The sequence below is a fragment of the Plecotus auritus genome, assembly GCF_963455305.1.
Source record: "Plecotus auritus genome assembly, chromosome: 10".
NCBI classification, from domain to species: Eukaryota; Metazoa; Chordata; class Mammalia; order Chiroptera; family Vespertilionidae; genus Plecotus; species Plecotus auritus.
The window spans coordinates 12508913-12532791 of NC_137785.1; the positions used below are offsets into that span (position 1 = coordinate 12508913).

The 23879-nt window shown below is 47.8% G+C and overlaps 1 pseudogene across 1 annotated transcript; it reads right to left on the reverse strand.

Annotated features, from left to right (window-relative positions):
* Positions 1 to 19657: 19657 nt before the first annotated feature.
* Positions 19658 to 21258, reverse strand: LOC308235500 (elongation factor 1-alpha 1-like; annotated as a pseudogene). The gene is made up of 2 exons: positions 20723 to 21258; positions 19658 to 20484 (listed from the first exon to the last, which is right to left on the reverse strand). The product of its transcript is annotated as an elongation factor 1-alpha 1-like (transcript).
* Positions 21259 to 23879: the final 2621 nt, after the last annotated feature.

Genomic DNA, 23879 nt, shown 5'->3' on the forward strand with positions numbered 1-23879 from the left:
TCCTGGCAATTCTCTTCTCTCCCCCGCCCCCCACCCCCCCCACCCCATTTTTAGTCCTGCCTTTCAATCCTGCGTCTCTCCTCCCGGTTTCTTCCTTCCTAGGCTTACCACAGGCCTGAGTATTTCTCTGCTCTCTTTTCCTCTCTCCATCTCTCCCCTCACCCCTTATCTTCATCCTCCCTCTCGTCCCTCCCTGATCTCAGAGACCCTCCCTGGCTCTTTCCTCTCCCTGAACAGCACCAATTTAGCAAACGCTCTAATCCTCTTAGGAGAGGGCCCAGCCTCAGCACACCACAGGGAATTAGCAGGGATTAGGTTCAGACTTCAGACCCACGGGGGAGGGGCTTTGCAGAGACATCTGAGTTTTCACCATCAGATACTCTCCCCACCCAGTCCCACCCCCTCCTGGTGAAATCATACCTGGGACACACAGTAAGAAGAAAATCAAGCCCTTGCCACGCGCCAGGCACTGTTAGCAAGGCCTTGTCATTTCTCTCTCTACCTCTTCAGACACCTCGTGAGGGAGGGGCCATCTCCCTGTTCTCTGTTTTATGGATCACGAGGGGTTAAGTGACTTTCCCAAGACAAACAGAATCCAGTCCCAGCTTTCCAGGTGTCTTAGGCCTGGAGGTGAGAATGGAATGACCTTCCTTGATGGCAACTCCTGTTTGGTGACTTCAAAGATGAAGCTTTCAGTACACTCAGAATATAAAGTTGATGAGTCAGATGGGGAACAGGAGGGAAAAACACATTCCAAGGAGGAACAGTAGTAGGCAGGGAAAGAAAGAGCAAGCAGATGCCAGGAGCTGTTTGTATCGAGGTAAATGATGTATGTAATCCATTGACCAGCTATATTATTGTTCATCTTGTATTATTTTAAAAAATGTTTTTAGAGAGAGAGAGAAAGAGAGAGAGAGAGAGAGAGAGAGAGAGAGAGAGAGAGAGAGAGAGAGCTGTGAAAGAGAACTATCAATTGCCTACCACCTGGGATCAAACCCAAAACCTGGGCATGCGCTCTGACCAGGAATCAAACCCTACAATGCTACAACCAGCTGAAGAAAGTTGTATCTCTCACAGAACTTGTCCCTCTTCTCTAACTTATCAAGTTTATTGGCATATGTTTGTTCATAATATTCCAACTTCCATTTCATTTATCTATAGCATTAAATGATATCTCAGATGTCAGATAAGAAGAAAGACTAAAATCAACCATTTTAAACATCATCTTAAGAAGTTAGGAGAGAGGGAAGAAAGAATAAAGATGAGAACAGAAATTAAGAAAATAAAAAAATGTACAATAGAAAAAAGCCAAGACACGTTTTGTTAAAAACTAATAAAATCAGTAGCTCCCCCAAAAACCAATATCGAGAATGAAAAAGAGAATAAAGATATAATAAAAAAAGAGTGAAGTTTTTAAAAAAAGAATAAAAAAGAGGACATTACTAAACATCCTACATTGGAGACATTAAGGATGGTAAGAGGATGCTATGGAAAATTACATGCCAAGAAATTGGAAAATTTAGATGACAAATTTATACCAAAATACAACTAACCAAAATACAATTACCCAAAGCAAACACACACACACAAAACAGGAATCTATTAGAGAAGAGTAATCCATAATTAAAAATTTTCACACAAAGAACACTCCATGACCATTTGGCTTCCTCAAAGACTTTCATATAACAAAAAAGAAATTACAGCCCTAGCCAGTTTGGCTCAGTGGATAGAGTGCTGGCCTGCACACTGAAGGGTCCCGGGTTCAATTCTGGTCAAGGGCACATGCCTGGGTTGCAGGCTCAATCCCCAGTAGGGGGCGTGCAGGAGGCAGCCGATCAATGATTCTCTTTCATTGTTGATGCTTCCATCTCTCCCCCACTTCTCTCTGAAATCAAATAAAAACATATTTTAAGAAAAGAAGGAAATTATATTGATCTAAAGAAAATGTTCAGAGCCTTGAAAGAGAGCAAACATTTCTCATTTTATTTCATGAGACCTGCATAACTTTGATGTAAAAAACCTGGCAACAACATTAAAATAAAGGAAAATTAGTGCTGGCCCGAGTGGCTTAGTCAGTTGGGCATCATCCAGTGCACTGAAAGGTTGCCACTTCCATTCCTGGTCAGGGCACATACAAGAAGCAACCAATGAACAAATGCATAAACAAGTGAAACAACAATTTATGTCTCGCCCTAACCGGTTTGGCTCAGTGGCTAGAGCGTCGGCCTGCGGATTGAAGGGTCCCAGGTTCGATTCCGATCAAGGGCATGTACCTTGGTTGTGGGCACATCCCCAGTAGGGAGTGTGCAGGAGGCAGCTGATCGATGTTTCTCTCTCATCGATGTTTCTAACTCTCTATCCCTCTCCCTTCCTCTCTGTAAAAAATCAATAAAATATATTTAAAAACAAAAACAAAAACAATGTCTCTCTCCCTTCCTCTCTCTCTCTCTCTCTAAAGTCAATAAATAAAAATAAAAAAGAAATGGGGGTCCTGGCCAGTGTGGCTCAGTTCATCAAAGAGTCTTCCTGTGCAACAAAGAATCTGGGGTTCGGTTCCTAGTCAAGGGCATGTACCTCAGTTACAGGACTGATCCCCGGTGGGTGTGGGAGGCTACCAATGGATGTGTCTCTCTCACATCCAAGTTTTTCTCTCTCTCCCTCCCTCCCCCTCCACCCCTCCTTTCACTCCCTAAAAAGCAATAGAAAAACTATCTTCAGGTGGGGGTTAACAAGAAAGAAAGAAAGAAAGAAAGAAAGAAAGAAAGAAAGAAAGAAAGAAAGAAAGAAAGAAAGAAAGAAAGAAAGAAAGAAAGGAAGGAAGAAAGGAAGAAAGGAAGAAAGTGGATAGAGCGTCGGCCTGCAGACTGAAAGGTCCCAGGTTCGATTCCGGTCAAGGGCATGTACCTTGGTTGCAGGCACATCCCCAGCTGGGGGTGTGCAGAAGGCAGCTGATCGATGTTTCTCTCTCATTGATGTTTCTAACTCTCTATCCTTCTCCCTTCCTCTCTGTAGAAAATGAATAAAATATATTTAAAAAAAAAGAGAAATGTACATATATTTGTGTGTGTCAGAAGACAGGCACAAGAATGTTCATAGCATCATTGCTTATAATAATCCAAACCAGAACCAATGAGACCAGATAGATTAATGGTGCTATATCATGTAATGGCAAACTACACCGACATCAGAACACAGACAGACCATTGCTAAGGCAAGAGGGATGACTCTTACAAACCATGATGAATGAAAGAAAGCAAACACAAAGGAAGACACTGTCTATGATTCTATGCATGTAAAGTTCAGAAACAGGCAAAACAAACCTGTAATATTAGAAAGCAGGATAATGATTACCTTCGGTCGAGAATGGAAGCTGCCATGAGGGAGCTTTGGTGTTGCTGGAAATATTCTGTGCTCACTTTCTGATAACCTATCAATCTGTGCATTTTTCTCAAGCAATGTTATCCTTCACTGAAATATATACTTATTTGTTTACTTTTTTACTAATTTTTTTTTTTTTAGAGAAAGAGGAAGGGGGAGAGAGAATAGCATTGATTTGTTCCATTTATTTATACATCATTGGTTGATCTTGTATATGCCCTGATTAGGATCGAACCTGAAACCTAGGTGTATAGGGATGATGACCTAACCATCTGAGCTACCCAGCAACGGCCCTTTTTATTTTTTTATGTTTCTCTGAAGATGAGGCTGAAGCCGATTTTTCCAGGGAGGACAAAAAGAGGCCCAGATAGGTGGGACATTTTTCAGAGAAAACCTGAAGCACAGAGCAGTAAATGGAAAAAGGGTTCATTTCCATGGTGTCAACCTGAGGCTCAGATGAACTTGGGGGAAAAGTGCCTCATTCCCAGAGAGATCAGAAAATGGAACCCATTTTCCAAAAAGAGAATAGGCCTTATTTTATTTAATATAGATTTGATCACTAATAACTGCACTGTGGGGAATTGGCATGAGAACCGTGGAAGTTCTCTCAGCCCACAGTTGTCCTTCCACAGGGCTTAGCTTCTTGTATGTTCTCCTAGATGCAGACTATGCATTCGGGAGCAAAATTGTACCTATGTCCTCTTTGTGAGGCAGGATAGTAAGAAACTAGAAAAATTCGTTGGCAAGTGGAATGGGGAAAGACAGCGGAACAAACTGGTGGAGCAGTTTACAGCAGACCCAGAAGGTCACCTCCCTAGAAATAACATCTAGGCCTCAGTTGTATTTCAGTTCCAGGCCCAGAAAAGCAGCCATCACCAGTTGCAATGACTAATGACCTCCTGCCCTGGCGTTGACCCATCAGTGGAGACCACGACCCTGCAAGAGCACACCTGGAAAAGCTAATGAATATTCTATTCACATCTCTCCTTAGACCTCCCCCAAACACTCTCTTTCCCTTTCCATTCTCCCTCTCTTCCCACAATGATGTGCACTTCCTGAACTCTAAGGGACCCCACAAGACTTGCAACCAGGGGAGAAATGGGCAGTGCCAGCTTGTCCCAGGCTAATCCGCTGAACCTAACTCCAAGAAGCCCTTTTCTCTGACTTCCCAGTGAAGCAAAGCATCCCAGCCTAGGCTCTCCTGTTGCTTCTATGCTAAGTTTTCCCTTGTTTCACTGTCCACCAGCTTTAATAAACAAACTCTCATAATCACCTGGGCTCATGCTGTGAATCTTTCCTGCACGAAGTCCATACTACTGCTGGCCCTGGGCAGACCCGCTCAGGGCCAGGTCCCCTGTGTGGTAACATCTTTGTTTCTACTCGTCCTTGCTTTTCTTTTTGCTCCTCAAGTTTGGTTCAAGAAACCTCTGTTCTCAGAACCAACTGGGAGATAGACAGATGAGCAGATAGTGCAAAGGTATGTGGGTGGATGGATGGATGGACAGAAGGAGGATCTTGAAACCAATATTGGAATTTGAAGAGTAGATAGTTTGGGGACAGGAGGGAAGATTTCGGAGGGCGAAAAAGTAGAGAGAAAATTGATATGGAATGGAATGATGGGGCCACAAGAATCTCTGAGGGATAGAGAACCTGTCCATAGAGGAGGGTGTCGTGATAGAGGGAGGATCTAAGGGTAGGGGATGCAGCTAGTGAGACCCCAGTGAATAATTATAAAACACTTAGACTAGTGCCTCACATTTAAGAAAAATGCTTGTCTCTCTCTCCCTCTCTCCCTCTCTCCCTCTCTCCCTCTCTCCCTCTCCCTCTCCCTCTCCCTCTCCCTCCCTCTTCCTCTCCCTCTCCCTCTCCCTCCCTCTCCCTCTCCCTCTCTCTCTCTCCCTCTCCCTCTCCCTCCCCCTCCCCCCCCCTCTCTCTCATCAATACATAAAATATTTTTCAAAAAAGAAATGCAAATTTTGGAGCCCCACCCTGAACCTACTAAATCTGGGAATGAAGCCCTCTGGGGGTTTCTGATACCCACAAGCCTGTGAAAATTGTTGACTGTGCTGTGGTAGGAGAGAGACATTGAATAATGTTTGATCAGCATCTCCTGCAGGGTGGAGACAAGGTGGAGCAGCACTGCCTTTGCCCTGGGCACAAACCCGGGAGACGAGGGAAGTTCTCTCAGCTGCTGGGACCATTTCTCTCCTGAGCTGATGTCAGCTTCCGGGTGGGCGTGAGGCCGGATGTAGACGGAATCCGGTAGTACGGGTGGGGAAAACCAAGCCTGGCTGGGAGGCTCTTTGCCCAAGGACAAGCAGCTGACAATGAGGAGGACCTCCGGGGCTTCCCAACGCTCAGACTTCGGACACAAGAAAGAGAAAAGCAGCGCCTGACCGCAGGGTGCTACCCTGGCACTGGCCTGGCACTGAGGGCCAAGCTGTGGTGCCCTCCCACGGAATAGAAACAATTCCACAAAAAAGTAAATGGACAAGGTCTAGCTTCGGTCATGCTGAGGTGACCTCCCCATAATCATATCTGATCACAGAGGGACACAAACATTGTCCAGACCAAAAGAGGCCGATGTCCACTTTCCAGACGAACACAATGGACAATTTCATTTAAAAAAATATATATTTGTATCGATTTCAGAGTGGAAGGGAGAGGAAGAGGGAGATAGAAACATCAATGATGAAAAAGAACCATTGATCGTCTGCTTCCTGCGTGCCCCACACTGGGCATGGAGCCCACAACCTGACTATGTGCCCTAACAGGGAATTGAACCCTGATCTCCTGGTTCATAGGTCAATGCTCAACCACTGAGCCACACCGGCTGTATGACACATTCTATACAAACCACATTCTAGCCACACCATCCTCACCATCTACCCAACCACAGAGTTACCCCCGTTTCGTCACAATGTACAACCCAGAGCAGAGCCACCCTTTTATTTTTGTTGCAATTGTAGTAAAATATACAGAACATGCATTTTACCATTTCAATCATTTTTAAGTGTATAGTTCAGTGGCATGAAGTACATCCACACTGTTGTACAACCATCACCATCATCCATCTCCAGGACTTTTTCCACTATCTCAAACTGAAACTCTGTCCCCATTAAACAAACAAACAAACAAATCCCAGCTGGTGTGACCTATGAACCAGGAGGTCATGGTTCGATTGCCACTCAGGGCACATGCCTGCTTTAAGGGCTCGATCCTCAGTGTGAGGCATGCAGGAGGCAGCCAATTAAGGATTCTCTCTCCTCATTGATGTTTCTCTCTCTGTCCCTCTCCCTTCCTCTCTAAAATCAATAAAAATATATTTTAAAAAACAACAAAACCCCCACTAACTCCTGGTTCCCGGGCCCACCTCACCCCAGGCTCTGGTAACCGCAAATGTACTTTTTGTCTCTATGAATTTGCCTATGAGAGATATTTTATAGAAGTGGAATCATGCAACATTTGTCTTTTTTGTTTGGCTTGTTCCTTTTTGATGAATTCTCACCTGAAGATATCTTTTCCATTGATTCTGAGAGAGAGTAGAAGAGAAGGAGGGAGAGAAAGAGAGGGAGAGAGAGGGAGAGAGAGGGAGAATTCTCAATTGGCTGCCTCCCACACACACCCTGATGGAGGTGGGGGAACCTGCAACCCAGGTACATGCCTTTGACTGGGATTTGAACCCGAGACCTTTTATTTTATTTTTTTTAAAATATATTTTATTGATTTTTTTACAGAGAGAAAGGGACAGAGATAGAGAGTTAGAAACATCGGTGAGAGAGAAGCATTGATCAGCTGCCTCCTGCACACTCCCTACTGGGGATGTGCCCGCAACCAAGGTGCATGCCCTTGACCAGAATCGAACCTGGGACCCTTCACTCCACAGGCCGACGCTCTATCCACTGAGCCAAACCGGTTAGGGCTGAACCCGAGACCTTTTAGTCTATAGGCTGATGCTCTAACCACTGAAACAACCAGCCAGGGTGGGCATAATACTTTCCAGGTTCATCCACACTGTAGTATATATCAGAAGCTCCATCCTTTATAAGGCTGAATAACATTGCCCTGTATCGATGGACCACACTCTGTTTCTCCATTCATTCATTCATGGAAACTTGCAGGGTGTCTACTTTTTGCCTATTGTGAACCATACTGCCATGAGTATGGGTGTGCAAGTCTCTGTTTGTGTTCCTGACTATAATTTTGGTGGGCCTCAAAGTCACTCTTTGAACCTTCCCCCAAATGGTCCCATATAAACCCAAATCCTATAAAGGTGCTTTCAAACATCCTCTTACTGAGATGCCTCTAGCAGGGGTGGGCAAACTTTTTGACTCGAGGGCCACAATGGGTTCTTAAACTGGACCGGAGGGCCGGAACAAAAGCATGGATGGAGTGTTTGTGTGAACTAATATAAATTCAAAGTAAAGGAGCGGAGGGGAGAGCAAGAGAACCCTCCGCTCTTTCGGCTCCGCGGGCCGGATAGAACAGCCGAACGGGCCGGATCCGGCCTGCGGGCCGTAGTTTGCCCACGGCTGCTCTAGGGCCTTCATGGTTGTGTCCTCCTCATTGCAATGAGACAATATACCCAAATTGGCTGACGGGGTAGCTCAGTTGGTTAGAGTTGTCCATCTATGCCAAGGTTGTGGGTTTGATACCCAGGCAGAGCACATACAAGAATCAAGCACTGAGTGTATAAATAAGTGGAACAACAAACCGATGTCTCTCTCCCCTCTCTCTCTCTTAAGTCAATCAATAAAATTTTTAATTAAAATTTTTATTAAAAATAAGTACTCCCCTCCCCCAAATAAATAAACCCACATTTGCTCAACTACTGGTGTCCTACTCACGGTCTTTGACTGAGGGACCTGGACAGATATCACCAAGTCTCACCAAGTCTGTCTCAGAAAGCAGCCCACACTCCAAGGCATGAAAGGCCCAGTTCCCCATCCCCTTGCCTAACCCCAAGCCTGGCCCCTCTTTGCACATCCAATCAGCAGCAGGTGACACCTACTATTTTGCTTGTTACACCCTGTTTTTCTTTTAGACGTCCTGGAGAAGGGGGCCTCTACTATCAATTTATAAAATAAGGAATCGGTTGGGTTGTCCCTTGTGGACATCAGGGCCATCCATTGTCATGGTGACCAACGTGCTCCCAGGAAGCAGAAATCATGTGCACTTAGGGGAGACCGCACCCTGAGACAGGAAGAGGCAGTTCAGACGGTGAGATGAATCTAGCAAGGAGATCTCATAGCTTCCTTGCCTTTTGCGTTCCATCACCCAGGTCCTTGTCTCTCCCATGGATTCTAATAAAAGTCCCCTGGGGATGAGCATTGTTAGTTGTTCCAGTCCCCAGCAGACCCTGGACAAGCAAGGAGTCCAGCCCAACGTTTAGACACGGGCCTGTGCAGCGCAGAGGGGCTGGACTGGGTGACCAGTGACACATAGACCAGACCCAGGTCATTCATTCACAAGGGAAATCGGCTAACTGTCCACCTGCATGCACCCCATCTCCCCTTCACGGCACAGGGAAACCAGCCCGACCCCAAACCACCGTCAGGGCCAGCGTGTGTGAAGTCTCCCACCTCCAGGACCTGGGAGGGGGGGCGGCGGGGGAAGGTGGAAGATGGACTGGAAAAATGAGTGGATGTTGGGGACCTAGGAGGAGGCAGCTGGATGGTGGGAGAGGTGGGGCTCCCAGGACCGGGAAGGGATAGGATGACCCCTGGGCACTGGCGATTAGAGAGACCCTTTCACCCGGACACAATACTGGGTTCCCCTGGGGCCAGAACCAAGGCGGTTTGACCCCTGAGGTCTCCCAGCCCCCAGGACAGGGACCGGGTGCAGTAGCTGCTCAAAGGACTAATGAATGATTGCGCCGCCCCCTCTCCCAGGGGGCGGGGCCTGAGGACGGGGCGAGGAACAGTGCCTGGCAGAACCATTAGGGTGAGCCCGGTGGGTGGTGGGTGCCTACCAGGTATTTAAGGCGACACTCGCAGGGCTGCTGGCGAGAGCTTCAAGCGCAGAGGGCCCAGCAGCATCCAGGATGCAGGAACCTGAGTCTCCCACGGGTGAGTCTGCCAACAGGAAGGGTTGGGAGGGCGGAAAGGGCAGCAGACAGGGCTGTGCAGGTGGGGCCCTGGGGCTGGGGCTGGAGGCTCCTGGGGATCCAGACCAGGGCCAGCTTCTCTTGGAGGCTTAGTGGGTTTGGGGATGGAATGACACCGTCGGGGTGGCTTCAGACATGGAATGGACATACTGGAAACTGGCTGGTCGACTCAAAGGACTGTTTTCTGAGATGGGGACCCCCCCCCCAACAGAAACAATGCAGCGTCCCCCTGAGGGCAGGACCAAGGCTGTCTTCAAACTGAGGTCTCCTAGCCCCCAGGATAGGGACCACGTGCAGCAACTGCTCAATTAAAGGACCAATAAAGCACTCAGGCTTCTGTAGAGGGTGGGGCTGGATGTCAGGCGAAGAAGGGTGGGGCTGGATGTCAGGAGAAGAAGGGTGGGGCTGAATGCCAGGTGAGAAGGGTGGGGCTGAATGCCAGGTGAGAAGGGTGGGTCCCAGGACCCCTAGGAAGAGCTATTTAAGCCCCAGGCTGTGCAGAAGGCACAGCAGCATCGAAGATGCAGGAACCGCAGTCTCCCAACGGTGAGGGTGAGTCTGCCAACGGAGAGGGCTGGGAGGGAGGAGAGGGCAGCAACGGGACTGTGCAGGTGGGATCCTGGGGCTGGGGCTGGAGGCTCCTGGGCATCCAGACCAGGGCCAGCTTCTCTGGGAGGGTTAGTGAGTTTGGGGGATGGGATGACACCATCGAGGTGAGGGCCGCGGGAGGGGAAGCCTGGGTGAGTTTGAGACCCCGCCATGCCTGTGGGCCCCGCAAGAAGAACACAGGCGCTGTTCCCAGGCCTGTTTCGGAGTTGGGGACGCCGCGGCCTAGAGAGGTCGGGGGCCCGGGCAGGCAGTTGGGGGTGTGGGTCAGATGCCAAGCTCTTAGCCACAGCGCGGTAGCTGCCCTCGGCCTGGGACCCCGCCTCTCACTAGGGCCTGGTGAGCTGCGGACTGTCTGTGGGTCTCATCTAAGCCTGTTTTCCCCCTTCTGCCAGGCGCTTCACTTTCCCCAGCCCGTCCGAGGAAGAGGCGGCAGAAGCGCACAGTGTACAGCATAGAACAGCGCCTGCAGCTGGAGGAATTCTTTAAGATAAAACACTACGGCACCTATGAAGAACGCGAGACCCTGGCGAACCAGCTGAATCTGCAGGAGCAACAAGTGCAGGTACAGCCCCAACCCCCAACCCCCACCCCAGGAATCACCCCACCCGCTGCCCACCGGCCCAATCCATGCCCTCCCGCGATGCCGGGGATTTGGGGGGGAGACCGGGCCAGAAGGACCAAGTGCTGCCCAGGGTCACCCGTGTGGTCCCGGGGCTGGCCCCCTAGTCCACCTCAGCCATGTGTGGGACAAACTGGCCAACACGATGCAGCCCCTCGGTTCTCCCCAGGCTCGCCCCCAGACCGCCGGGCCTCTGGGAACACGGGGACCCTCTCACGCAGACCCCTTCCTGGTTCCTGGGTGTCCCAGCCCTGCCCCTCCTGCTCTTTGCGCCTTCCCCGGAGCCCAGGCCAACCCGGGGCCAAGAGTTGGGTCTGGGGGCGGAGGGAGAGGGTTAGGCCGGCCCTTCTTCCCTGAGCCTCCTCACCCCTGCGCGCACGTGGGTGCGCCCAGCTTCTCCCCTCTTACACTTGCGCCCTGTCCCCTCTCTCCCCAGGTGTGGCTCAAGAACCGCAGGGCCAAAGACCGCAGGCTGCAGAGACTGCGCGGGCAGCAAGGCCCGGGAGCCCCCGCTGCGCCCCAGGGCAGGGGAATCTGCACCGCTGCCCCTGCGCCTGCGCCTGCGCCTGCGCCTGCGGGCCCTGCGTTCCAGGGGGACCTTGAGCTCCCCTCCACACCTGTGTTCCCTGAGGAGCCAGTGTTCCCCGCCAACCCTGTGCTCCCCGCCGGCCCTCTGCACTACGGGAGCCCAGGTTTCTACAGCCCCCCTCCGCCCAGCCCCTTGCAAGTCTTCCCAGCAGCAGATCCCTGTGTCTTCAGCTACGGCCAGGCCTGCGGGGACCCTGCGCAGAGCTACCAAGGCACGGTCCACGCTGCACCTGTTCCAGCTCCAGCTCCAGCTCCAGCTCAGGCCAGAGTCTCGCCTCAGGGCCCCTACGCCTTCAGTTTCTCTCCCGACCCTGTTGTGACCCCTGGAGCCACAGAGCTGCGCTCACCCAAAGCCCCCTTAGAGGGGTCCTTTTCCTCCTGCCAGCCTTGGGCTGAGAAGGAGGAGGACCCCTACAAGTTGCTGGATCTCTAAGGGAGTCCGTCCCCGCCAAGTCCTGCAGCTGCCGCGCGACCAGAGGGGACCAGGGTGTGGGCCCACGCGGATGCGAGCAGCGCTGATCAGTGCATCTTGGACGCCAGTTGCTCCTGTGCAGCGTCAGCGCACCTCTAAGCATCCACCTTGGGGAGGTGGCATTTGCTCTGCTCCCTTCGTGGCCATCGCGCATGCGCGTCGTGTGGGGCTGCTCCGCAGTCCAGGCTGAGTCCATTAGGGCGCACCTGACCTCGCTGCCAGTTTGCAGGGCCGGGATCGCAATAGCTGCTGGTGGTGCAGGATCCACTGGGGAGCTGCTGCCCAGAACTTTCCAAGGGACCCAGCCCAGCCGCCATGCTCCTCCTGGCGGCGCGCTCTGGCACCGGGAGGACCGGGAGAGCTTCTCGTGTCTGCACATCTGTGACTCGTGGCTGCCTTGTGCTTTTCCTACGGCGTTCCCTGGACTCGGAGAACTGACCCCCCTCTCGCGGCATAATTGGACACCAGGAAGACTCAACTCATAACGTATCTATATTTTTATTATTAATTTTTCGTAACATATTTGAATTGCTGTTATTTCTAGGCAATGAACGTGTTACGAACCTTTGTCCCATTTGTATTCTCCATTGGTAGAATTTATTGATTGTAATGTATTCTATTTCAGTATGGCTCATTACCTGGTGTTATATTATGCCTTGGTCGTTTTTATCAGTGGAAAACTGATGCTGCAAAATAATAAATGTATTAAAAATTAAAATTGACTTTCGTCAGCTTCACTCTCAAATAGACACACAAGTTTATGGACGTCGTGTTCATTGTGGCTACCCTTCCGGTTGCAAACTGGACACTGATACCTCTGGACTTGATTTGGTGAGACAGGAGTTCAATTTTGGGTTATTGTTTCATCATGGATTTCCACTTGTCAATTCATGGAGAGGTGGGTCATATTTCATAAGTGAAGGTTCCATTTAGCCACAAGCCAAACCTGTAGAAGAGATACACAAGAAATAGGAGGAAGGAATTCAAAGATTACACTACACAAAATCAACATACAGGAAATAGAGCAGCAGAAGAGGAAAGGAAGGGAAGAAGATAAAAAAATAAAAAACAACCAGAAAACAATGGCAAGAATTACATGAATAGCAATGACTATTTTATATTTTTAAAAGAAATTGTTAATCCTCACCCCAGGATATTTTTCCATTCATTTTTAGGGACAGTGAGAAACAGCAATGTGAGAAAGACACTGCGATTGGTTGCCTCCCATAGGAACCCCAACTGGGCCTAGGGATAAAGCCTACAATCCAGGTAGGTGGCCTTGACAGGAATCTAACCGGGGACCCTTCAGTCCCTGGGCCAACGGTCTATCCTCTGACCCAAACCAGCTAGGGCTAACAATGACGACTTTATTTATTATTAATTTTTAAATATATTTTTTTTATTGATTTAAGAGAGAATCATTGGCTTCCTCCTGCACGGCCCCTACTGGGGATCAAGCCCTCAACCCGGGCATGTGCCCTAGGCCAGAATCAAACTTTGGACCCTTCATTCCACAGACTGGCACTCTATCCATTGACCCAAACCCGCTAGGGCAACAATGACGACTTTAAATTAATCGCAGAGAGCAGGAGGGGCAGGGCTGGGACACCCAGGACACCTCCTTCTCAGCCCAAAATAGACAGTGGAATATTACTGGGCCATAAAAAGAAAGGAAATCTTGCTCTGGCCAGTGAGCCTGAAAGGTGTGGGGTTTGAATTCAGATCAAGAGCACAACCTGGGTTTCAGGTTTGATTCTCCACCTCATTGGTGTGGGAGCGAGAGGCAACCAATCCATGTATCTTTCTCACATCTCTCTCTGTCCTTCTTTCTCTCTCTTCCCCAGCCTCCCTCCCTTCCATTATCTCTAAAAATCAATGAAAAAAATATCCTAGGTTTAGATTAACAACAACAACTAAGAAAATGAAATCTTACCATTTGCAACAACATGGATTGAACTAGAGGATATTACGCAAATAAGTGAAATAAGTCAAACAGAAAAGGAGAGATACCATATAATTCCACTTATATGTAAAATCTGGGGCGGGGGGGGGGGGCGGGGGGGAGCAGAAAGTGACTCACAGATACAGAGGACAAGTGGATGGTCGCCAGATGGGAGGGGTTGGCGTGGCTGGGTGTGAAAGGTGAAGAGATGGAGATGTACTAGTTGACAGGTATGGAATAGTCATGGGCATGTGAAGCACAGCATGGGGAATACACTCAGTAACATAATAATAGCTATGCATGGTGCCGGGTGGGCTCTAAACTTATCCAGGGGAATCACTTTCCAAGTTATATAAATGTCTAATCATTATGTTGTACACCTGAAAGCAATATACTATTGGATGTCAACCCTAATTAAAAGTCTTTTTTTCAATTAAAAGAATAATAAGTCACCCTGGAAAGTGTAGCTCAGTTGATTGGAGCCTTGGACCTGACACCAAAATGTGGCAGGTTGGGTTCCAGTGAGGACGCAGACCCAGGTTTTGGGTTCCATCCCCAATCATGGAGCATTCCGGAGGCAAGGGATCTATGTTTCTATGTTTTTCTCTCTCTCTCCCTTCCTCTCTGTAAAATTAATTGTTAAAAAGAATCAGGTATAAATGAACAGTAAGTCAAAGGTCAAATAACATATTGCTTTGTATTGCAAAGTCTGTATAGTAGAACCTCCTTTCTCAAACGTAATTAGTTCTAGAAGACTGTTTGGGAAGCAATTTGTTTGAAAACCCAATCATTCCCCCCCCCCCCCATTAGAAATTATGTAAATTGAATTCATCTGTTCCAGACTGCCAACTGATAAAAAGGTTTTAACCTTTGCGTAAATAAACACTTCTTTTCTTTTTTTTCTTTTTTTTTTATATTTTATTGATATTTTACAGAGAGGAAGGGAGAGGGATAGAGAGATAGAAACATCGCTCAGCTGCCTCCTGCACACCCCCCACCAGGGATGTGCCCGCAACCAATGTACATGCCCTTGACCGGAATCGAACCCCGGACCCTTGAGTCCGCAGGCCGACGCTCTATCCACTGAGCCAAACCGGTTTCGGCAACACTTCTTTTCTTAACTGTATTGAACCACACCCTACTAGCCCTAAAGGCTTTCCTTTATCCAATCAACAACAGGGTTTCTATCTATTCAATTGCCTGGGATTATGGTGTTGGGAGCACTTTCACACCCTTAGCAATGTCAGCACTCTTGATGGCCTCTTTATCTTTTGAAATTGTGCTAATGGCGAATTTCCCCAGCAGCAAAAGTATTCTCTCTCCTTTGTTTGTTGCCTGAGAGGTGGTTTTTGTCTTGCTGAGGTGTCAGCAGGAAGGGATTGTCGGGTCGAAAACTGAAGTATGGGTCGACAACCGGACATTTTTCTGGGTTGAGATCCTAATTGTTCTAGATGTTCCATAACTGAGGTTGACTGCATTTTGAATCCACATATCTATAAACTTAACCATCTACAGCAAGCGTGTCAAACTTAAAGGCCAACGTGGGCCAAATAAACAAGGTTACAGTTTATGTGGGCCGCAAAAAAACAGAAGCTTTAATTTTCATAGAAACGTAGGTTTATTTCAATAGAGACATGGTGAATGCAAAGGGCTAAAATAAAGCAGTAACCATTAACATAAAATAATAGAACATTTTAATAAAAATTGACATTTTTTCTTGGACATTAACTTGCCAGACACTGAATAACTGCACAAATTAATAAGCGCAATGCAAATAAACCTATTTTTCTTGTTCTCTGAAAGTTAAATATTTCCTGTTGTGCACACCAAACAAATCAGTACAGGACTAATGACGTGGCCATCGGCTGCTACAATATTCGCTGCTGGTATTAGTGGAGAGAAATGGTGCGCCTGCGAATAAGGTGCTTAAGGAAAATGAATGCAACAAGATTATAGTAATCAGTCATTAGCGAACGTTGTAGTTCCTTATTAATAATTATGCATAACAAAATACTGTAAAAATTAGGTTACGGAATTTTTTAGTAAAACGTTTTTTACATAGCGTTATATTGGCTGAGCCACAAAAATATTCCTTGTGAGCCCCATGCGGCCCGCCGGCCCGGAGTTTGACATGCTTGAACTACATGCTCCCTCTGTCTCCTGTCTCCAGCTTCCTCTGCTGCCCCCTTGTGGCTGTCCTGGCCCCTGAGTCTCCCAAAGCCTTTCTCTGACCCTGTCCTGGTCCCATTTAGCAAATGCGCCAATCCTCTTAGCCAGGCCAGCCTCAGCAAAATACAGGGAGACTTAGCAGGGATTTGGAGGGACATGTGACAGGCTGTGGTTGAGGGGTGAGCACAACCTCAGGAGGGGGGGGGCATAGAGGGAGAGGGACCGAGGAGCAGGAGAGGGGACACAGAAGGGGAAACATAGGTGCAGAGAGGGGAGAGATGGTGGTTAGGGAGAAAGGAGAAACTGAGGCATGATCATTTCTTGATCTCAAAACCAGAAAAGGCAGGGTGACCCAGATTGGGTCACTTCCCACGTCACAGCAGCTGTCCCATGCAGTCTAATGTCCCTATAAAATGTCCATTAAGGCCGGCAACCTAATCCCATGCCTACAGGAGGCCCCACCACACACCAGAGCATTCCAGCGCCTTTCTGAGAAGACAGCCAGCATCTGAACTGCGGGAGCTGGCTGCCCAGCTGGAGAGCACGGCCCTCACCCTCTGCCCTGGGAACTGGGCCCAGCCAACCTGCTTCTTGGACTATTCGCAGAAGGACATGTGGGCAGCTGGATGTCCATGGGGCTTTGGGTAACGACATCACCTTCTCCACGCATGTGGGGTGGATTGCATGTAGTGTGTTGTGCCATTAACACGCTCAGCACAGAGCCTGAGTCACAGGTCCTGAATCAATGGGAGTCTTACTATTCTGCCACTTGGATGCCCCCCTCATGTCCTCCCTCCCTCCTGTCTGTGTTTTGTACCCCCCTACTTCCCCTTCCCTCTCCTCCTCTGGCTTCTCTCCTTCCCCCTCAGTCTGTGGGCTTCTCCCCAGTGGGTTTCCCTGGCCTTGACCTGGTCTAACTCACCACCTGCTCCCACCCTCTCAGCCCAGGCACGGGCAGGCCAATGTTTCAACCAGATCAGAGAAGAAATGAAGGGGACATGGGACATATGGGCAGATGAGGCAAAACCCTTCTCAAGCCCTGCTCCCACCTTCTCCTGCCTCCTTGGTGCCTGTGAGACCTGGGCTGCAGGTGCATCGGAGTCTCTGGGATCCCCTCCCCCATGCAAGACCCAGAAGTCGCTCTCAGGAAGAGACAGGAAGGTAGCAGTGTCGCGTGGCTGTGATTCATCTGCAGTGACTTTGGCAGTGGATGGACTGTGTAGAAGATGTTCACAAACATCCTTGGTTGCATTTGCATTTTCAATCAAAAATTAAAGTCTATTTGTCTCCAAGCTCACCAAGTTGCCTCCTTTGGATATATACAGTTTTATATGTCCATTGCCCCGAAACAAAATGGGTCTTAAAAGCCTACCATCTGACAGGGACTCCTGTAACACTCAGCCTGCGTTGGACTGATTTCTGGTGAAGCAGTTTCTGGTCATGTTTTCATTGCTATCGCAGACCCTGGCGTCAATGTGCTAAAGGCAGCCGCCATTGGTTAGTTATTAGGCTTTCTGCCCGCCCCCCAGCTGCCTTTTCCTTAAATAAAGTGTTTTACTTCCAAAAAATTATTTTTACTGATTAGAGAGAGAGAAGAGAGACACATAGATTGATTGCCTCCTGGGTACATCTCAACAGGGGTCTGGGATCGCACCTGAAACCCAGGTAGGTGTGCTTGGCTAGGATTCAAACCAGAGACCCTTCAGTACCTGGGTGGCTACTGTAACCACTAAGCAAAACTGGGGTCAGGGCAAAACCTATATAGTTTTATTAACCAACTAGGAGCCCAGCATGTGATTGGAAATCGTGAGATTCGAAATCGCCAGATTCGAAATCGCGCAATGCCACCCACCCTCCAGTCGCTGGTCTGGCCCTGCTTCCCTCCCTGGGCCCCACAGCAGCGCTGTGGCCATTGCCAGTCCAGCCCTGCCTCCCTCTCCGGCCCTTGAAGCAGCCTGGGCTGCTGCTGATCAGGCCCTCCCCCAGCTCAGGCGTGCTGAGGACCCTGCCGCCCCGCTCCCAACGCTGCACGCACAACCTCCTCCTGTCTGGTCAACTTGTTATGGTGTCCTGGTTAATTAGCATATGTCACCCCAAAACATTTTATAAAAATCACGAGGTTTTTAAAATGTTATCTATGTCAGCATGTGTTAAAAGTTCACTCCTTTTTTTTTTTCAACCTCCAGCATCAATTTATTTTTCCTAGAATTTGGATACAAATAACTGCAGCAAGGCAGTGGGCGATACCATTCACACCTCACTTAAGGTTCTTAAATTACCTCAGCATTTGTAAACGTGAACTCACATTCTAGTAAAACTGGAAAACTAAAATTTGACATACTAACAAATTTACTCAATATTGATGTAACCACAAAAGTTTACGTTAACACGTGGCCTTTACAGAATTTGGTCTTTAGAAACTAGCTTACAATCACAAAGTTACTCTTTGCTTACCTGTCCTAACCTATTTAGTGTTACACCAACAGACCCCCTTTCCCATAGCTTTTACCATGAAGAGACAGGTGATTCCTCCCTTGAAGTGGGGAAAACAACAACAACAACAACAAAAAAAAAAACAGCCAAAGTTCCCACTCAGAAAAAAAAAGTTAACAGAACTATCCAATTGTAAAGTATCAGCAGATATAACACTGGAAATAGGTCATGGGCAACTCCGAAGTCTTTTACCTACGTAGTATAACAGAAAGTTACAATAGAAAAGATTCCTTTATTAACGTTTGGTCGAGAATATGTTTGTATATTTTCAGAAAACAACTCCAAGACCATGTGGATTCCTGCAACAGAGGAATTGACAGGTCTGCTCCAACCACGAAGACAAGAGGAGAAACAGTCCAGAGATGGAAGACGCTGACGACGCCTTGCCACGCTAGCAGTCAGCAGCTGTGCGTCACAGCAGGTTGCCTAGGACCAAACCAGAAAGGGTTGGACCTGCATTGCCACCATGTGCCCACCATTCAGATATTATTGCTGACATGTACTCATAAGGAACTGTTTGACATTGAAACGGGGACTCAGAACTGTTGGACATTGAAATTGGGACTCAAACATTTTTTGTTATTATATGTTTATTTCTAGTCTGCAGAGGCAAGATTTTTTAAAGGAAAGAAATGGGGGAAAAATAGATACAGAGGCAAAGAAGCATTGAACAGACTGTCAAACTACAGCGGGAAGGCAGGGGAGGTTGTGGTGGGGGGCTGTAAGAGATCAACCGAAGGACTTGTACGCATGCATATAAGCATAACCAATGGATACAAGACACTGGCGGGGGGGGGGGCAGGTAAAGGCATGTATTGGGGGGTAGGGGAGGCGGGCGGGGGGAGGTCAATGGGGGGGAAAAAAAAGAAGACATATGTACTACTATTTGTAATACTTCAAACAATAAAAAACCAAAAAAACAACAACAACAACAACAAAAAAAACACCAGAAAGTTACAGTGTTGACCAAAAGAACACACAGGTTTCTGATTAAACTTTGTTATTTTAATGGGTCTCAAAATTCTGTGACAGATTTTTGGTCATGTTGTTTCCATTAAAAAGTACTGATTTTAAAAATTAATAACGTAAAAACTGCCACACACACAAAAGAACCAAATGGTCCACAAAACATTCTCCTTTCCTTCGGAAGGTTTTACGATGCATTGTAATCATTAACCAGTCTTTCACTATTAAACTTAAGTGGCCAATTGAGACACACAGTTCTGAGACCGTTCTTCCACCACTGAGTTAGACAGGGGTGGCAGGTGTTGGGAATAATAGTCATTTAGCCTTCTGAGCTTTCTGGGAAGACTTGGTGACTTGGCCAGCTCCAGCTGCCTTCTTGTCCCCTGCTTTGATGACACCCGCAGCAACTGTCTGTCTCATGTCAGGGACAGCGAAACGGCCCAGAGGAGGGTAGTCAGAGAAGCTCTCAACACACATGGGCTTGCCAGGAATCCTATCAACGATGGCAGCATCACCAGATTTCAAAAACTTGGGGCCATCTTCCAGCTTTTTCCCAGAACGACGATCTATCTTCTTCAGCTCAGCAAATTTGCAAGCAATGTGAGCGGTGTGACAATCCAGCACAGGTGCATATCCAGCACTGATCTGACCTGGGTGGTTCAGGATAATCACCTGAGCTGGGAAGCCAGCTCCTTCCATTGGTGGATCATTTTTGCTGTCACCAGCCACACTGCCATGGCGAACATCTTTGACAGACACGTTCTTGACTTTGAAGCCCACATTGTCCCCAGGAAGAGCTTCACTCAAAGCTTCATGGTGCATTTCAACTGACTTTACTTCAGTTGTAACATTGACTGGAGCAAAGGTGACCACCATGCCGGGCTTGAGAATACCAGTCTCCACTCAGCCCACAGGGACAGTACCAATACCACCAATTTTGTAGACATCCTGGAGCGGCAGACACAGGGGCTTGTCAGTTGGACGAGTTGGTGGCAGGATGCAATCCAGAGCTTCAAGCACTGTGGTTCCACTGGCATTGCCATCTTTATGGGTGACCTATTAGCACTTGGCTCCAGCATATTGTCACCATTCCAACCAGAAATTGGCACAAATGCTACTGTGTCAGGGTTGTAGCCAATTTTCTTTTTTTAAAAAAAATATATTTTATTGATTTTTTTACAGAGAGGAAGGGAGAGGGATAGAGAGTTAGAAACATCGATGAGAGAGAAACATTGATCAGCTGCCTCCTGCACACCCAATACTGGGGATGTGCCCGCAACCAAAGTACATGCCCTTGATCGGAATCGAACCTGGGACCCTTTAGTCCGCAGGCTGACTCTCTATCTACTGAGCCAAACCGGTCAGGGCGTAGCCAATTTTCTTTATGTAGCTGCTGACTTCTTTAACAATTTCCTCGTATCTTTTCTGGCTGTAGGGCAGCTCAGTGGAATCCATTTTGTTAACACCAACAATCAGCTGTTTCACACCCAGTGTGTAGGCCAGAAGGGCATGCTCATGGGTCTGTCCATTCTTGGAGATACCTGCTTCAAATTCACCAACACCAGCAGCAACAATCAGGACAGCACAGTCAGCCTGCGATGTGCCTATAATCAAGTTTTTGCTGAGGTCTCTGTGCCCTGGTGCATCAATGATGGTCACATAATACTTGCTGGTCTCAAATTTTCATGGGGAGATATCAATGCTGATACCTCGCTCCCGTTCAGCTTTTAGTTTATCTAAGACCCAGGCATACTTGAAGGAGCCCTTCCCCATCTCAGCAGCCTCCTTCTCAGATTTCTCGATGGTTCTTCTGTCATCCCACCACATTTGTAGATCAGATGGCCAGTAGTGGTAGACTTGCCAGAATCTACGTGTCCAGTGATGATGGTGTTGATGTGAGTCTTTTCCTTTCCCATCTTGGGTTTGAGTTAATGGTGGTTTTCACTACACCTGTGTTCTGGCGGCAAACCCGTTCAAAAAGTTTGTTTCTTTTTATGGCTGAGTGATGTTCCATTGTCTTGACATCCCAGTTTGTTTATCCACCCATCAGTTCATGGACAGTTGGGTTGGGTCCACCTTTGGACTATTGTTAGTTAGGCTGCTATGAACATTTGGGCACATGTTTTTATTTAAGCCCTGTTTTCCATTATCTTGGGTTAGGTTTTATTTTTTATATATAAATAGAAGATCATTATACAAAACTCGTAGTAACTCCTGAATATCAAATAATCCTTGGTCCAATTTTTAGTTTCTCTGATATTCACAAAGATGTCTTTTTATAATTGGTTTGGTTGGGTGCGATCTCAAAGGAGCTGGATGCATTGCATTCAGTCGAGATGTTCTTCAGTGTCTTTCCACTGTCCACCTGACCTCAGCTTCCTTTGTAGTTTATTCTGTTATTTAGTAGCTAGAGGCCCGGTGCACGAATTTGTGCACCAGTGGGGTCCCTCGAACTGGCCTGTCGGATCAGGCCGAAACCAGCTCTCTGACATCCCCAAAGGGATCCCGGATTGCAAGAGGGTACAGGCCAGGCCAAGGGACCCCACTGGCGCATGATCAGGGCCAGGAAGGGATATGGGAGGTTGGTCACTGTGGGAGGGAACAGGACCATGGGAGGGCTCCAGGGAATATCTGGTTGGATCGGCCTGACCCCAGCCGCAAGCTAACCTACCTATAAAGTATTTATCTCTTTACTGCATCCAGTGCAGCTAGAGAGCAGACAGGGCAATGAGGGATTGAGAAAATGAAAGAGACAGATGCAGAGACAGAGGGGAAAAGCTGGGACCGGGTGGGACAGCTGTCCTCTGATGGAGAGACAGTGACCCAGAGCTGGTGCAGCACGTTTATTATATACAGTATAATTCCAGGAAGTTTTTACTAGAGCTTAAAACAAAGGAAATTATGTGAAATCATGGTTAAACATCAAGCTGTAGCCATGGTGATGAAGCTGTAATTTTTCATTCTTGTTGCTTCTTTGTAATCGTCACTCCTGGCTAAGCCCAGATAATTGCGTCCATTCCTAGTGCCTGGCTGAACTTAGATAATGAAACCCATCCCCTGGCACCTGAGCTAAGGGTCAGGCTGATAACGTATCTGCCTCTGGCATGGTACGTCTCCAGGATATGGCTCTGCCAATACCACTGGACTCAGCTGACAATAATTAAAGAAATGCTCAATATGCCTTCCCAGGCGCTCTCTACACCTACCAGTCAGAGCGTCTGCCCCCTGGTGGTCAGTGCACATCATAGCGACTGGTCAACCAGTCAACTGTCTGCCCCCTGGTGGTCAGTGTACATCATAGCAAGCGGTTGAGTGGCCTTAGCATATCATTAGCATATTACTCTTTGATTGGTTGAATGGGTGACCGGACGACTGGACACTTAGCATACTGGGCTTTTATTATACACTGAGTGGCCAGATTATTATGATCTCTGAACACATAATAATCTGGCCACTCAGTGTATTTGTATCTTAAATGGGTACCAAAAGTATTCTAGACTTTTGCTGGAGATAAACCACCTATTTGCCCTGAGCTTTCTATCAGCCAGTGCAAAGGGGAAAACTGATCAGGTGCACGATTTATAGTATCTTGGATATCAAATAAATGAGGTACTCAAGAGAAGTACTCTGAGTGGCCAGATTATTATGCATTCAGAGATCATAATAATCTGGTCACTCAGTGTATAGGATACCTGTCTCAGGAGTTTATTATCCTGCCTGGTTGTAAAGCTCTCCAACAACCCTAAATTCAGAGGGTCTTGACCTTGGCCACATGTGGAATCACCCAGGGAGAGAGTTAAACACTCTCAAAGCTCAGGCCACATGGGAGCTAGTGAATTCAGAACCATCCGCCATAGTGTCAGCCTCCTTCGTTTTTTGTAAAATAGACTTTCTTTTTTGAGAGCAGTTTTATATTCATGGCAAAATGGAGCAGAAAGTCCAGAGATTTCCCATGTACCACCTACCCCCATATGTACAGCCTCCCCATTGTCCACATCCATACAAGCATGGGCCATCAGAGACAATCCATGGAGTTACATAGACACCTCAGTATCACTCCCAGTCCACAATATTCATTCAGGTTCACTCTGGGCACTTTACATTCTATGGGTTTGGACAAATATGTAAAACAATCAGAAAATCATAAAATGGCAAGAACACATAAGTAGCAATAATCCCTTTAAATATAAATGGATGACATGCTCCCATTGAAAGACAAATGGAGCTCTGCTGGTGTGGCTCAGTGGGCTAGAGCATCGTGTCATGCATGGGAAAGCCGAGGGCTCGATTCTGGGTCAAGGGCTTCCTGGTCAAGGGCACATACCTGGTTGCAGGATCTATCCCTGGCTCTGGTCAGGGTGCCTGTGGGAGACAACCAATCCATGTTTCTCTCACATCATTGTCTCTCTCTCTCTCTCTCTCTCTCTCTCTCTCTCTCTCATCAATAAATAACAAAATTACTTAAAAAAATTCTTGAGGAGATTTAAAATGGCGGTAGAGCAAGGGGATGCTGCAAGAACATGCCCCCCAGGAACAA